The 17,314-nt window shown below is 48.2% G+C and overlaps 1 protein-coding gene across 1 annotated transcript in view; it reads left to right on the top strand.

Annotated features, from left to right (window-relative positions):
- Positions 1–17,314, top strand: part of LOC144781513 (inositol-trisphosphate 3-kinase B-like) — a 944,304-nt gene that overhangs the window by 370,813 nt on the left and 556,177 nt on the right. Inside the window, exon 2 of the mRNA XM_078660403.1 lies at positions 11,878–12,015. The gene's annotated coding sequence lies outside the window, so the exon portion shown is untranslated. The remainder of the gene's footprint in view (positions 1–11,877; positions 12,016–17,314) is intronic.

Below are 17,314 nucleotides of genomic sequence, written 5' to 3'. Positions count from 1 at the left end.
AAAAGTGTGCCACTGTTTAGCTATCTGATTCGCTAACAGACGTCACTTTTATTTTGGTTTCCAGGACTATTGTTTTGTGCTAGTCCGACGCTGGCGACAGACACTTTCCATAACAAAACAAACATTGCAACCCTAGGTGGCTAGGGGTAGCATGTTATGTATGCAATGTGCATGTGACTCCGGAATCTGATAAAACCAGTGTAGCAGAAGGTGACGCACAGGATCAGCCTTTTGCATTCTGCAAAAGCAGAAAAATCTGTTCAGTTTTGCAGTATAAAATTACAACATAGGCTCGCTTTTAGAGTTCTATGGTTGTGTTTGTACAGCAGTTAACCAGGAGAAGCGCGCTGTCTGTCATATGAACGTGAAAAGAGAGGAGCGCTTAACACCTGAACCCCTCAAGCCTTTTTTGCCTAACGACTAACATCCACCATAACATTCTGCTGTTGATATTTTTGCAGTGTTCCCTAAACTGATCAGTTTGCTTGACACAGACATAAGCATTTACTTGCTGCTGCTGGTTAGAAGCTGTTCTCATCACTGCACTGCGACCTGTGGGCGTTCATTAAAATTCTATGTAGTTGATAAATACTCACTGAGCCCACAAGAATGAGCACTTCCCATTAATTGCGGCAGTCACAGATTTTGTTACCATTCGACTTAAAGAAAACCGAACACCAGCGGCTGAAATAAACAAGACAGCATATCATGCTCGGTAACTCGCAAAAAAAAACATGGTGTTGAATATACTTGACAAAAACAAAGGGGATGATGGACAGAGTGTTGAAAATTGCAAGCACTCACCCCCAGTCAACTGATCTGGATTTAATCCATCATCATTCTTTAGCTCACTCCGCCACCCCAGTTCAGACATGGCCATATGTAAATCGGTCTGACACTGTGCCTCATGTGAACAGTCCAGGCCGAACTGCCAAGTCATGTCTTCCCTGGACCGGAAACAAGCATCCTGGGACAGGTTTCGGGTTCATAACCCTCATACTGCCAGGCTATCTTGAATCCAGTGGCAACGTGAGCAAGGGCCCCATGTCTGGGCATACCCTGCCAACTTAGGGCGAACAAAACAAAACCAAAGGGGATGATGGACGGAGTGTTGAAAATTGCAAGCACTCACCCCCAGTCAACTGAGCTGGGTTTAGTCCATCATCATTCTTTAGCTCACTCCGCCACCCCAGTTCAGACATGGCCATATGCAAATCAGTCTGACACTGTGCATCGTGGGAACAGTCCAGGCCGAACTGCCAAGCCATATCTTCCCTGGACCGGAAACAAGCATCCTTGGACCGGTTTCGAGTTCATAACCCTCATCAGCCAGGCTATCTTGAATCCAGTGGCAAAGTGAACAAGGGACCCACGTCCGGGCATACCCTGCCAACTTAGTGCGAACAAAGCAAAACCAAAGGGAATGATGGACGGAGTGTTGAAAATTGCAAGCACTCACCCCCAGTCAACTGATCTAGGTTTAATCCATCATCATTCTTTAGCTCACTCCGCCACCCCAGTTCAGACTTGGCCATATGCAAATCAGTCTGACACGGTGCCTTATGGGAACAGTCCAGGCTGAACTGCCAAGCCATGTCTTCCCTGGACCAGAAACATGCATCCTGGGACCGGTTTCGGGTTCATAACCCTCATCAGCTAGCCTATCCTCAATCCAGTGGCAAAGTGAGCAAGGGACCCACGTCTGGGCATACTCTGCCAACTTAGGGCGAACAAAGCAAAACCACAGGGGATGGTGGACGGAGTGTTGAAAATTGCAAGCACTCGCACCCAGTCAACTGAATATACTTGAACATAGACACTAAAAATTGCACTGTAAGAACCTTTGTGCAATCATATATAATTATACCAGTTCGTACCAAGTGACATGAAAGGGACAAGCTTGGGACCAACTTTGATGCAATGACGTGCACTAAAAACTAATACCGTGAACCCTGGTCACTATAAAGCGCTCTGACTTCGTCTTTAGATTGACAAAATCAGAAATCGATAAACTGTAGAATAAAGTGTCAAATCTGGATGATTTAAACCTCAGAGGCTTCACTAATATATTTATATTAAAAACAACAACCAACAATCGAAGCACGACAGTTACACTGTAAACAACACAAGGTTATAGGGTACCCTTGTATCGCATGTATTGCCTGAGCAACAGGTGGCCTCTGCAAATTTAAAGGGGTTGTGAATGAACACAACGTGCCGCCCTGGTGAGATATAATCACCATGTGAAACCACCAGTAAGGATTTGCATGAAAATCCTGCTGTTCACTGAGGCAATACATCAGATCTTTCATTGCAGCGCTGTCAGACAGTCCGTGTTCTGGTCTGGACATCAGATTTTCCCTACCCTCCTCTATTCGAACATTTCAGATTCCTTTCTTTCAGGATACAATCCATCATTCAGCGCAGAGGGGGCTCAGTTACAGGGTGCCATGGGAGCTTCTTGAGGGAGCTCGAATTCAGCACGCGCCCGCGCTGAAAGAAAAAAAAAGCACACGAGTGGTGCGCGCGCGGGGCGGAAAAAGTGAAAAAAACAGCTGCACGTCTGGCGAGTGGTGTGCGATGTGCGCACATGATGACGAGAGAGGAAATCCATATGGCGCCTCTGCTCGTCATTGTGCGCGTAACTGCACGCCGGTGGCCAGCAAAAGCGTAGCGTCTGGTAGGACTTTTGAAAACCCATAGACTAAATGTCTTGCCGATAGCGCATGCGCTGACTCAACGAGACCTAAAAAACGATAGGCAAAAACGGATTTCTAGCTATTAGATAATGCTGCAGCATGCCATTAATGGAACCAAGGGTACTGTCTCATGGACTTAATGTATTACTTAGTTTTCTACACAAAGTTAATTAGATTTTACTATAAGCTATACAAATGAGTTCTGAAGCATGTGTATGTAGTCCAGAAGACTACTACTTCAACGCATCAGTTTGGAAGCTGTCTTTCTACCCCCAATTGTGTTGTGTTTTTTTTTTTGATTGACATTTATTTCGAATTAGTATCAGGGCCCTACTGAAGTGCTATGGTGTCAAATATTCTAGATTTCACTGGACATGGAAGTCAGGCTTGTAGAATTATTAATATATTTTGTAAGTTTACGTACCCAGAAAAAAGTTCTTATTTTAAGATGGGGACTAAAATGAAGAACTACCGAAAAGGCTTTCACAGTTTTTTCGAGTGAGCTCACATCGGGCCTGGGACTTTAACTCAAATCGCCTTCGAACATTTAGCTGTATTATTGAAATATGGTTTGCAGCGTTATAGGATGTGAAATACTACATGCAGAACTGTAAATGCCTGAATTTGCGGTTGGTCTAGATAACGGCGATTATCCCAGAGCTTACGTGCTAGAAATGGGTGTTAGTGCATGACGTTGCTATTTATGTTTTGATATTGTCAATGTACACAAAAAGCATTGAACACATTGTTTTAAAATTAATTTTTATCGAAATGCAAGGTACAACCTAAAGAATTCTTTGAGTGAAAGAATGGTTTATGTTCTTCTTGTATTTCGTCCGATTCTAGCTCAAGTTTTATAAACAGTGTTAATGTGTATCTCACTGCAATGTTAGGTAATTGCAGCGAGAGGGCAGCCTTATCCCACATTTAGTGCACGCTTCTCTAAAGTATAGACAGACCTTATTGTGATCAACAGAAAAAGACCTCTAGGAGGAACTAACAGAGAAAGGAACTTTGGCTTAGTTAATATGTTTATTTGCCTTCCTGCTAGATATTTTCGGGCAGAAGTTGTGTGTTTCGGTTGAAAAAAATGTATGTATTACAGATTATGCTCAGTCCAACAGGACTTACTTGGTTATAGTGACATGCCAATAATCAAGTCTGTGGGCATGATTGGTTTATTACGAAAATAAAGTTATACCAAATGCCACAGTGCTGGCCTGTTCATTAGAAAAATTTATGATAAAGGCAGTAGGCCTGACTTCTTTATTACCATGTTCAGTGCCCTCCTCCCTTCTGGTCTAGGTTTGCTCTATAGAAACCCCACGCACATGCATGCATACATACATACATACATTTATTATATATATTAAAGCCAATAGACCTTTATGGGTGGATAACTTATACACTGTGTTAAGGGTTGCAGACCAAGTATTATCTAACATAGATTCCCACAACTTACCAGTGGACAAGGCCTTGATTACTCCGGCTAACAAAACCTATTTTTTTTCATTAAATTGTATTTTTTTTGTCATGATGTTATGTGATTACAAGAAAAAGAGCTATACATACTAGTACTAAGAGCGGGGCTGTGGTTCCGTCCACGTTCTCCTTCTCTACACGCCTTGATTGAATAATAGTTGTGATAGTCTACCTAAGAAGTTATTGCTCCTAATTGATAAGTACATGTTAATGTAGACCTCTGATCACATACAGCTTTGCGTGGCGTATGCCGTTGAATAGTAGAGTAGTTAGGAATTCTGACTAGGGTGACCCACTGGCATGGGTGCAAATTCAGGACGGTGAGTGTAAAAATTCAGGGCAAAGGGTCAAAATTCAGGACAAAAATTCGGACAGGAAATCAAAACTCAGGACAAAAGGTACGTTTTACAGACACATCAGAGAAGGTCGCACTATAGTATATAAGTAATCCTATCTATATCCAAACATATTCATCTATTTGCAAACCTATCCATCATGTATCCTTCCATCCATCCATCCCCTCCATCCACACTTTCACTCATCCATCCATCCACCCTTTCACCATATCCATCCATACACTCATCCATCCACTCTTCACCCATCGATACACTCATCCATCCAGCCATTTACCTTTTCACCCATCCAGCCATCCTTTCACTTACTCATCCCTCCACTCATTTACCTTTTCAGTCATCCATTCATCCTCCCTTTCTCTCTCCATTGGCCCTTTCACTTTACCCATCCTTCTTTCCATCCATTCATCCACCCATCCTTCTACTCATACACTCATGAATCCATCCATTGACTCTATCACTCGTCCATCCTTTCACTCATCCATCCACCCATTCACTCGCCCATCATTCACCATTCTACTCATCCATCCATCCTTTCGCTCATCCATCCATTCACCCTTTCATTCATCCATTCACCCTTTTACTAATCCATCGAGCCATCACCCATCCCTTCACTCACTCACTCGCCCACCTTTCATATTAATTATGAGCTGATCCTTTGTCTGCAGAGTTGCATACAGAAGAGGCCCATCAAGAATTTCACCCTTGCCTTTAGTTCCTAAAGCAAGGGGTGGGGTGGGGCTAGGTTTCACTATGCCCCTGCACATAGACAGTCTGAAAAAGTGGAAGTCATGAGTCATGTATGATGCACAGTGCCATGCCATGAGGTGACTGTGACATTGTGTTGTTTCCAGGGCTTTGAGCTGGATGAAACAAAGGGGTGGGGGGTCTCTCAAAATGGGGTGTTTGATGTAATTAAGGGTGTGGCTTAAAACACCTAAGTTAAAAATCTGTGCTTAGCATAGTGTGCAGCAGGATTTTGCCACTTCTGTCATTGCATCCAGATATATAACACAACAAGTAACGTTACACCTACAACAAGCCAGAACTATTGGCATTGCCAATTGTTGTTATTTTCATAAAATAAAAATGCAGCAACCATGGCTTCGTTGGATATAATATTGAAAATGCAGTTTTCTAAAAAGATGAGACTGAAAGAATCCTTGCCCCTTCTTTAGGTTTTGCCTGGCGAAAGCTGCGCTCTGCGCAGCTTTTTCGCGCAGGCGAAAACCTAATGAGTATAATAGGGGAGACAGGAACGGCCCCCGTCTTTCATTGGCTAGCTCCATAAATGGAGGCTAGCCATTGGAAGACGGGCCTGTCCGTCAATGCCGGACCAGATTCGGGGGCGTTCCCGAGAATTTTTGGCTTTTGGCTACGTCACGCTACGTCAGCCGAAATCCAATTCTCGGGAACGCCCCCGAATCCCATTGCGCTTTATTTGTGCCTGCATAGCGCTGGACGCGCTTATATTTCTCCCCCGAGCGCTTCATAGCGCTTTTCTGCCCTAGCGAGTGCCCACCTCGCTTATTTATTATTTAATTGTCCCCTGGCAGGCGCCCAGGGACCTTGCCGCTATTGTTTCTTTCACCTCGAGGGAGCCCACCCCTCGGTGAATTCACTCCCCGCCTGCAGTAGCTGAGGCGGGCCGCCGCGCTGCCCGCGGCGACCCGGAAGTGACTAGCCGGCCGGCCAATCCTAGCGTGGCCAGCCGGAAGTGCCCGCCCCCCGCAGCCCGGGGGAAGAAGGAAGACGGCAGCCCAGGAGAAGAAGTATGGCGGCCCACGCGGGGCTCCCGTGGCCTGGAGGGAGCCCCGGGAGAAGCGGAGGACGTTGCCGGTCTCCCATGCTGAAGAGGGAGACCGGAGAAGTGCCCAAGAGATTGCCGCCGTCGCAAGGAGCCCCCGCCAGGACGGCGGCCCAGGAGAAGAAGTATGGCGGCACACGCGGGGCTCCAGTGGCCTGGAGGGAGCCCCGGGAGAAGCGGAGGACGTTGCCGGTCTCCCATGCCGAAGAGGGAGACCGGAGAAGTGCCTAAGAGATTGCCGCCATCGCAAGAAGCCCCCGCCAGAGTGCCCGGTAAGTTAAATGGGCTACCGAGCGCAGCAGCACCACCACCAGAGGCTTGGGGCTCGGAGCCGCACCATGGTGGACCTGGGTGGCTGCCCCAGGAGACACCTCTGCGAGCCCCTGCCGCCCCCCGCCCTGCTCTGCTGGGCCCTGCTGCTGCTCTGCTTGGGGCTCGGAGCCGCACCATGGTGGACCTGGGCGGCTGCCCCAGGAGACACCTCTGCGAGCCCCTGCCGCCCCCCGCCCTGCTCTGCTGGGCCCTGGTGCTGCTCTGCGCCCCGGAGAGCTCCGCGCTGGCAGACTTCTCAGGTAAGACCCTCTCTGCTTCCCAGCCTGTCCTCTCCCAGCCTGTCGTCACCCAGCCTGCCCTCTCCCAGCCTGCCCTCTCCCAGCCTGCCCTCTCCCAGCCTGTCCTCTCGCAGCCTGTCCTCTCGCAGCCTGTCCTCTCGCAGCCTGTCCTCTCGCAGCCTGTCCTCTCGCAGCCTGTCCACTCCCAGCCTGTCCTCTCGCAGCCTGTCCTCTCGCAGCCTGTCCTCTCGCAGCCTGTCCTCTCGCAGCCTGTCCTCTCGCAGCCTGTCCTCTCCCAGCCTGCCCACTCCCAGCCTGCCCTCTCCCAGCCTGTCCTCTCACAGCCTGTCCTCTCCCAGCCTGTCCTCTCACAGCCTGTCCTCTCGCAGCCTGCCCACTCCCAGCCTGCCCTCTCCCAGCCTGCCCTCTCCCAGCCTGCCCTCTCCCAGCCTGCCCTCTCCCAGCCTGCCCTCTCGCAGCCTGCCCACTCCCAGCCTGCCCTCTCCCAGCCTGCCCTCTCCCAGCCTGCCCTCTCCCAGCCTGTCCTTTCGCAGCCTGCCCACTCCCGGCCTGCCCACTCCCAGCCTGCCCTCTCCCAGCCTGTCCCCTCCCTGCCCTTTCCCAGCCTGTCCTCTTCCAGCCTGTCCACTTCCAGCCTGCCCTCTCCCAGCCTGTCCCCTCCATGACCTTCCCCAGCCTGTCCTCTCCCAGCTTGTCCACTTCCAGCCTGCCCTCTCCCAACCTGCCCTCTCCCAGCCTGTCCCCTCCCTGCCCTCTCCCAGCCTGCCATCTCCCAGCCTGTCCCCTCCCTGCCCTCTCCCAGCCTGTCCTCTCCCTGCCTGTTGTCGTGTCCCGGTGGCAGCAGGCAAGAGCGTGCACTGCGTCCCCGAAGTAACAGCCCTAAAGCAAGCAAGAAGTACGCCCCCCTCCCACCAATCCCTGTTAGGTAGTGGAAACTGTCCAAACTGGGGTGCAGACAGCCCCTCTCACCTTTCGGCCTGGTACCACTGCACCAGCCGCACTACTTCCCTACTGACCGTTCTCCACTTCAGCCCCGTCTAAATTACAATTCCTGCTTGTGACCCTTTTGCCTGCTTGTGCTTGTTTTCGTGACCCTGTTGCCTGCTTGTGCCTCCGTGTGCCCCTGTTGCCTGCTTGTGCCTCCGTGTGCCCCTGTTGCCTGCTTGTGCCTCCGTGTGCCCCTGTTGCCTGCTTGTGCCTCCGTGTGCCCCTGTTGCCTGCTTGTGCCTCCGTTTTCGTGCCCCTGTCGCCTGCTTGTGCCTCAGTTTTCGTGCCCCTGTTGCCTGCTTGTGCCTCAGTTTTCGTGCCCCTGTTGCCTGCTTGTGCCTCCGTGTGCCCCTGTTGCCTGCTTGTGCCTCCGTGTGCCCCTGTTGCCTGCTTGTGCCTCCGTGTGCCCCTGTTGCCTGCTTGTGCCTCCGGGTGCCCCTGTTGCCTGCTTGTACCTCCGTGTGCCCCTGTTGCCTGCTTGTGCCTCCGTGTGCCCCTGTTGCCTGCTTGTGCCTCCGTGTGCCCCTGTTGCCTGCTTGTGCCTCCGTTTTCGTGCCCCTGTTGCCTGCTTGTGCCTCCGTGTGCCCCTGTTGCCTGCTTGTGCCTCCGTGTGCCCCTGTTGCCTGCTTGTGCCTCCGTTTGCCCCTGTTGCCTGCTTGTGCCCCCGTGTGCCCCTGTTGCCTGCTTGTGCTGTGTGTGTGTGTGTGTGTGGAAGGCTCTGTGTGGGTGTGTGGAGGGCTCTGTGTGGCTGTGTGTGTGGGGAGCTTTGTGTGGCTGTGTGTGTGGGGGGCTTTGTGTGGCTGTGTGTGTGGGGGGCTCTGTGTGGCTGTGTGTGTGGGGGGCTCTGTGTGGGTGTGTGTGTGGGGGGGCTCTGTGTGTGTTTGTGTGTGTCATTTGCGAGAGATAAAGCTAGTGGCATTGTAAATGACAATGCCATTTATTTATGTTAAAAAAAAACATTAATAAAAATAATGTCAAGAGCAATGCCAATAGCTCTAACTTTAACAAAGGCAAAACCATTGCATTGTAAATGCTTGTTTTAGGTTTTGCCTGGCGAAAGCTGCGCTCTGCGCAGCTTTTTCGCGCAGGCGAAAACCTAATGAGTATAGTAGGGGAGACAGGAACGGCCCCCGTCTTCCATTGGCTAGCTCCATAAATGGAGGCTAGCCATTGGAAGACGGGCCTGTCCGTCAATGCCGGACCAGATTCGGGGGCGTTCCCGAGAATTTTTGGCTTTGGCTACGTCGCGCTACGTCAGCCAAAAACCAGGAACGCCCCCGAATCTGGTCCGGCATTGAAGGCACCCGCCTTCCTGCTCGGGCCGCGCTTTGAACGGGTGCGCAACGTTTTGCTGTGTCCCTGAGGCTAGTACGACTCCTAGTGTGTTGGACACTGTGTGCATCGTAGTCCTTATTGGTAAGAAGCTGAAGCGAGTGCACTAAGAACTGTATGTTGGGATGAGGAGAACTGGGCGCTTCGTATTCTGCATCCGAGCGCCTGGGACACAGCCACACCCCTCCTGCATCTAAAGCCAGCCGTACGCGTCACCAGGTACGCCTCGCCCCCTTTGCTCTGGCCAGCGAGACTGTGCGCACCTTACCCGCCAGTAAGAGGCATACGCTGCAACCGCGCGCTGAGAACAGTGCGCTTCTGGTACGGTTGCTGGTACGCCGCACACCTGCCTTCCACAGTGTTCGCGTCGTACGCCGGCTCATACGAGAAGCGTGAGCTTTAGTAGGGCACCTCCGTTGAAGCCGTACGGGACGTACGAGAGCGCTGCGAAGCGCACCAAGACCAGAGAACTGCACAATGGAACGAAACCTTGCCTTTTTTAAGACCTACAAGTACCTGTTAAGACCTGAACAACGGGATCAGGGAGATTAGCTGGTGTGAATGCTTTGTCCGGGCCCATTGTCCTAGAGTTTCACAAAATGTGCACCGTGCATGTATTGCATTTAAGCGCGTGGCTAATGCATTTTTTTCACTTGGTCTCGGGTTCTCATGGGGATACGCATGAGCCTGAGGGTTCAAACCTGTCAGCTGGCTTGATTTACTCTTCTTGCAGGTCCTTTTTAAACAACTAATTCATCACTCTACATTTTAGAAGCACGATTTTCCAATTCTAGCTCAGTATTGTGGACACCATTGTTTTAGCCCAAAATGGATGCAGTTTTGCTCAAGGAACGGTTTAATTCCCCCGCCCTTCTTCAAAACCCCCCTCCCGTTGCTATGATGAGGATTATTTTGCTAGAGCATTCTGGGACTGCAGATGTAGAATGCGGCAAAAATGTTGGTATGCACCTGGAAAAATTATTTCCCGGTCTCCTGCCTAAAATAAGATATAGTATTGTAGCAAATCAGTTAAACACCTTAAAATATAACAAAAACAAAAGCCTTCTTGAATATAATGATCCTCTTTTTGGTCATTTTGTAAATAATGGGCATTTTAAAATAGCCTCGTATCCCAAGCAGGCATCACCATGAAATCGATGATTTTTGATCTTCTGGTTAGCAAGGGATTGGCTGTATATATGCATCTATCCATCCACCCATCCATGCATCTATCCATACACCCATCCATGCATGCACCCATCCATGCATCCACCAACTCATCCATGCAAGCATTACAACAAGAGCCCGCAGCTCTCCTTCGTCTCTCCTCGCCCCCCTTCCCTGAGCCCGCAGCTCTCCTTCATCTCTCCTCGCCCCCCCTTCCCTGAGCCCGCAGCTCTCCTTCGTCTCTCCTCGCCCCCCCTTCCCTGAGCCCGCAGCTCTCCTTCGTCTCTCCTCGCCCCCCCTTCCCTGTGCCCTGCCCTGCAATTGTAAATGACAATGCCATTTATTTATGTTAAAAAAAACCTAAATAAAAATAATGTCAAGAGCAATGCCAATAGCTCTAACTTTAACAAAGGCAAAACCATTGCATTGTAAATGCTTGTTAACTTGTTTCACCAGCTTCTTTGAATGAGCTGGATTCTCACATAGCAGCATTGGCGTTTTTGCACATTCTTTCCATCTGACAAAATGCGCTGCCCTAGACCGTGGCAGGAGGAGGCCACCGCATGCAGTAACACTCCAAACTGGCCCATTGTCATTCTGTATGTGGCAATCAGCCGCAGACAGAATGTCAGTGGGCGGAGTGAAGCTGCTCTTGTGCTCCCAGGAAGAGTGTGAAGCGGCTCCATTAGGGAGCTGAGGCTTCAAGCAGGGAACAGTGCTGTTCCCTGCAATGCCCAAAATTATGGGCAAAAGGCGTCCGTAAAAGGGATCCTCACGGACAACGGTCGTGAGGTCCAAATTACGGATGGACCATGAAATTTACGGACGGTTGGTCACCCTAATTCTGACGGATAATATAGGAACGGTTTTTATGTGAAATTGCGTGCCCGACAATAAAAAATGTGGTTTTACATTGTGAACTCGGTGACAAATGCAATAGGTGGGGATTTTTACAGTGTGAACTCCTTGGCAAACTCCATGGGTATGATCTTTAAAGTGTTAACCCTCCAACAAATGCATAAGGATGGGGCTTTACATTGTGAACTCTGATAAAGGCAATGAGAGTTTTTTTTTTTCACAGTATATTCCATGACAAACAACATATTAAGAGCCTTTCGTTTTTGAAGAACTTGACTAATACAGTAGGAAAGGGTTCTTTCTACTCTGTCAGCTCTGACATATGCAGTAACAAGTGGTTTAGTAGATTTATCGCTTTTAGTTTCAGCCATAATACATACTCAGTGTTTTTGAAGCAAATGTCAAAGTATAGTTTGGGTCTACCGTGAGAGGTTGTGGGTGTCTTTAGGCTTTGGTGACATGGTCATGTATATGTCATGTTCAAGCCAATAGACTTGCTTGCTTTATTGATTTTTAAATATGACAAATGCAGTAGTCGATCACTTTACAATGTAAACGGATTGAAAAACTGTGTAGGCTTAATCTTTTTGATTGTAAAGTTCTTAATCTTTTTCACATAGGCCCATAACTGCAGACCTGTGAGCAGATTCATGGACCTGAAATTGGATCTGCAAATCCTGCAAGAAAAAAGAGGCGCATTTGCTTTTTGGTACTCTTTCTGTCGCCCTTGGACAGTGCCCAGAAACCTTCCCCTTGTGGTAAGTTCTTGCACATCCAGTGCTTATATGTCATCTCTGTCAATTTTGTTGGTGCCCTACATCCTGTAAAGCCACAGCAACAGGTGTTTGTTGTTGCTAGCCAATCAGATTGCCTGTGCAGGAATCGAAGAGTAGACATTTGGCCATTTAAACTGGCAAGCTTGAAACTCTTTTAGGTTTAACTTGGTTTTTATTGACATTCTGCAGTAATAACACAACAATTACAACGGTTTTGTAGCCATACATCAGCGTATCTGCCCCCCTGGGCTCAAGTACCTCGGAATTAATGTTTGAAGTGTCAATGACTTTGGAGTCCTGTCCAAGTACCTCGGAAAATGAGGGCCAGGCAGTGTCCACGATTACTAATAGTGTGGACTGTCATAGAAAAGCACCTATGCCATGATAATAACAACCAGACATAACAAACCAAACATGAACACTGAACTCTCCCCCCTCCCTTCCCTCCCCCCCAACTGGTGTGCTGAAGACTGAACTGGAGGAAACCTTCCTTTCGGCACAGGGCTAGGGTGAGAATAAAGAGTAGGTGGTGTGTTCGACTCGGTGAGGCGGTGGAGGCAGAGGTACTTCGGGCATGTGATCTCATTAATTTCAGTGGCCAACAGAGACACTATAGGTTGCCATACATCATTAAAAATAGACATGGAATTAGTGAGAGAGGCCTGGATCCGTTCCATCCCCAGAATGTACCAGACCCTGTGTAGCCACCCCAGGTATGTTGGTTTGATCGGTGTGCCCCAGTGCGATAAGACGTTTTGAAGGGCTGCCCCCATGACCAGGCCCATCTGAGTTCCCCTCCTAGATCGCAAGGGATAAATGAAGAGGTTGGGCAAGCTAAGTATTATAAATCTGGGAATGTCGGGATTTGTTTTTCGAACCTTCTGTCTACTTCATCTAAAATCGCTTGCGATTAGCCTTCTATTTCTTCACAATCCCATGGCAGATGCGTCAGCGTACCTAATTCTCCACAGCCTCTCCAGCATGTGGGACTACGGTCTGGGTTTCCTTTGTTCAGATGAATTTTGGTACGTTACCAATATGTGGCCACCTTGATTGCCGTCTCTCTGCTAGCCGTTTTCCTTGCCATGTGATTAGCTCTATAATAGATATCTTTCCACTCTTTTGGGGCATGGTTTCTACCTAGCTCCGTCGCACAGCGTTTCTGACTGGCCGCTGGGGTCTCGGGAGGTCGTGGGCGTAGCATATCATACATTTCCAAAATAATTTTCTTATCAGACGTTTTGGTCACTAACCACTTCTAATATCTGGTCGGTTTCCTGACAACCTTTGGTCTCACCTCAGGGTGAAGGAGCCAATGCTGAATTGTAAGTAATGGAACCTTTCTGCATTGGGAAGGCCAAAGGCTGCTTTAAGGTCCGGGAAGGAAATGATCCCTTCCAGGTCAAAGAAATGACCTGCCGCCTTGCACGCCATTACACTCCACACCACGAACGCTCAACCGTCCAGGCCCCGTGTAAAATCCCGGTTCTCTAACAGTGGAGCCATGGGCAAGGGAAAAGACGTCAGTCCTTTCCTGAGGGCGACTCCATCCCATACCCGAAGTTGAGTAGACGTAATGGGGGAACCCCATAGGTTTGGAGGTCGATCTGCCCTCTTGAGGAAAATAACTTTCCAGAGGGAGAGTTTTGCTTAAGCTCTGTCTTGAAACAGCCACCTCTTTTCTGATTGTGGCTGATGCCATTTCACGAAGAATCGAAGCTGTGACGCCCCGAAGTACTCCCATAAGCTCGGCAACCCCAGACCCCCTCCATGTTATGTTATGTTAGTTTATTTTTCTAATGCGCACAGCTTCCCAACAAGGGTTTCCCAGCGCAGGCCATAAAAGAGACTCAGGAAATCTGAATTAGAAATGTTGATTGAAAAGCCAAGTTTTTATTTGCTTGCGGAAATTGTGGTACAGCTTTTCTTTCCGCATGACATCAGGTAAGGAATTCCACTAAGTTTGACCAAGAAGAGAGAAGGAGCGGCCTCCCATTCTCGTCAATTTGATCCTGGGAATTTCAAATAGCTCTTCTCAAGAGGAGCGAAGCAGGCGAGAAGGATGGTAGGGACGTACCAGATCTTGTAAGTGTTTAGCAGCAGAGCCGATCTTGATTCTGAACATATAGCATAGGGCTTTAAATGTTATGCGATGTTCCACCCTAAGCCAATGTAATTCTCTCCGGGCATTTACCGTGTTGGACATTCTGGCTTCAGAATTCTGCACCACCTGGAGCTTACGCAATACATCCCTGTTAGACCCAAAAAAAAGGACGTTGCCATAGTCCAGGCGAGATGTTACAAGTGCCTGGACTACCGTCCTTTGAGTATCGACAGGGAGCACCCAAATGATTTTTTTAACCATTTTAAGATGGTAAAACAGGTGGCCGCAATTTGTAGTGCCTGTTGTTTCATTGACAATTTATTGTCAATAATAAAGCCTAGATTGCGAACCTGAGAGGAAGGCGTAGGTAAAGGCCCCATTTCAGCTGGCCAATGTTGAGGGCCCCAATGCTCAGAATTTTTTCCAAAAATAAGCACTTCCGTCTTTTTCCCATTGGGCTTGAGTAAATTAAGTTGCATCCACGATGCAATATTGCGCAAGCCCAATTGCAGGGTAGAAGGACCCTGTTTCTTTTCAGCCAATAAGGAAAAGATGATTTGAGTATCATCGGTGTATAAAAACAGCGCCAACCCTGCTGCTTCAGCAGTCACTGCCAGGGGTTGCACATAGATGTTAAAAAAGAGTGGACTCAAAGTTGAGCCCTGTGGCACCCCATACAGGGATGTGTAGGACTTTGAGGTGGCCCTAGTGGAAAAGACCTGGAATGTTCGCTCCGATAAAAAGGAGGACAGCCAGGCAAGCGCCGATCCAGATATGCCCAATGCCTGTAAGGACTTTATTAATATGGTGTGGGAAACCGTATTAAAAGCGGCACTTAGATCTAAAAGTATAAGGGCCACTGTATCACCTGTATCCAGACGCTGGCGTAGCATCTCAGTGACACCCAGCAATGTGGTCTCCGTTGAGAACCCTGCTCTGAAACCTGATTGTGAGATGTGCAGAAAGTGAGAGGATTCCACAAACGTAGATAGCTGGTCATTCACATGTTTTTCCAAAACTTTGGAAAAAGTCGGGAGCAGGGAAATCGGCCTAAAATTAGACGGCATAGCAGGGTCCGCGTTTGGCTTTTTCAGAAACGGCAAGACCATTGCATGTTTTCAGATGGCTGGCATCTCTGCCTCACTAAGAGAGGCATTTAATAGCTCCATAACCACTCTTAAGGCCGGCTGTTCCATTTGTAAAAGCGCTGCAGCTGGAAGCAGGTCGCGTGGAGAACCTGATTTAATGCTCGCTAGAATTTTTGTAAAAGAGACAATGTCCAAAAGAGCCCACTGCTCTAATTTTAGCAGAGAGCCCTCTGCCATGATGGGTACCTGAACAATGCCAGGCAGAGCCAGACTCGTCACACAAATTCCTCCTAATGTCCGATGGATTTGTTCAACTTTATTTATAAAGAAGTTAGCAAGAGTGTTACATTGTGGTTCGTCAAGAACAGGCGGACTGGGTTGCGTCCCTGAACCTGCTAACTTCTTAACCATGGAGATTATAGTACGAGGACAATTCTTCGCCCCCAAAATAGTGGAGGAGACATAATCAGCTCGTGCCTTTTTGCATAAAGCATGATATTTTTTCAATGTGACTTTGTAGATATTTTTGGACTCTGGGGAGTAATTCCTTCTCCAACTTCTTTCCATGACTTTACACTTGCTTTTTTCAGCTTTTAGCTGCTCTGTGAACCAGGGGGCCGATGGTTATTAAATTTCTTCACCGTGGGTGGAAGGCAAGCATTAGAAGCGGAGGCAATCCAGTTATAAATACTGTTCAAGGAAGCCAGTGATATGGAGTTCAAAGCAGGGGCATTGTTTAGCAATAAATGGTTGAATATTGCTATATCGTTTTCCCCAATTTCTGGTCCGACCTGATATATCAGGAGACAATGGGGACAGTTTCAATAAACTTCTGTATTGGAACTAACTGCATAATGGTCGGACCAACATAAAGGCAGTGCAGGAGGACAGTTAATATCAGACAACTTATTGAAAATAGGGTCCAAAAAGTGACCAGCTATATGAGTGGGGCCTACATTGCAGAGAGGTAGGTTCAGTGCAGATAGATCAGCAATAAGCGCCTTACTTGCTAGACAATCCATACTTTCCAAATGAAGGTTTAAATCTCCTAAAACTGTAAAATTAGCCAATTTAAGTAGCCAAGGAGCCAACAAATCTGAAAGTAGGGGCACCCAAGAACCAGCCGGTCCTGTGGGTCGATAGACCAAAACCCCAGATAGAGTAAGCTGGGGGTAGAGCATGAGTTTAAAAAGGGCAGCTTCGCAATCCACCAGTGGGAAGTCTTCCAGTTTACATGAATAGCTTTTTTTTTTTAAATAATCGCAATCCCTCCACCTTTCCTGAGAATTCTATCTCTCCTTATTATAGTCAATTATCGGGGAGGGCGCATGCCACGTCCGGACCTGAACTATCATTCAACCAGGTTTCCGTCAAAAAAATAGCGTCAGGTCCTTCACTATTCAACAAATTAAAAATGTCCTCCTTATGTTTTGGAAGGGAGCGACAATTGATATCCAAAAATTATACATTTTATTTTTACTTGGGTACTTTTGTATCACTTCCTGCTCATTTAAATCAATTAATCATGTTTAAACTAGGGTTATTATAACCATAGCTACAACCACTGCATAAAGGATTTGCCTTAAAAGGACATAGTAAACTACAGCTAGTGCCCCACCTACCTCGCAAGCTAAGCAGCTGACTTGATGAATATTGTGTAGTAGGTTTGAGGAAGGAAAGTTTTTGGGCATTAGTCCTGGTCCCGGTTGGTCTCGGACGGTCGCAGACGGTCTTGCCTTTGTCGCGCCTTCATCGTGACATTGGCGCGACCGCTGCGCATGACCGCTGCGCGTCAAGACCATGGCTCTTAAATAACAGCAGTGGTCGGTCGGCGTGCAATGACTGAAACGCTGACCTCCATCAGCGTGCGGCAATTAAAGGTGGCCGCCAGGGACAAAGCGTGTCCCGAAAAAGATGTACTAGTTCCCGTAATTCAGCCCCCAAATGTAATGCCGCTCAATGGTGGCAGAAGTTAGCCCCCACAGATTAAAAAAATATTTTTAAAAACAATTTCCTCAAGTTTGTGCAAAAGTGCAATACTAATTAGTGCAAAGTACAATTATTGGCAGCCGAACTTCACATTCCCCCC

This window comes from Lissotriton helveticus, chromosome 9 (genome assembly GCF_964261635.1).
Source record: "Lissotriton helveticus chromosome 9, aLisHel1.1, whole genome shotgun sequence".
Taxonomy (NCBI): domain Eukaryota; kingdom Metazoa; phylum Chordata; class Amphibia; order Caudata; family Salamandridae; genus Lissotriton; species Lissotriton helveticus.
This window is presented reverse-complemented; position numbering and strand designations above follow the sequence as displayed.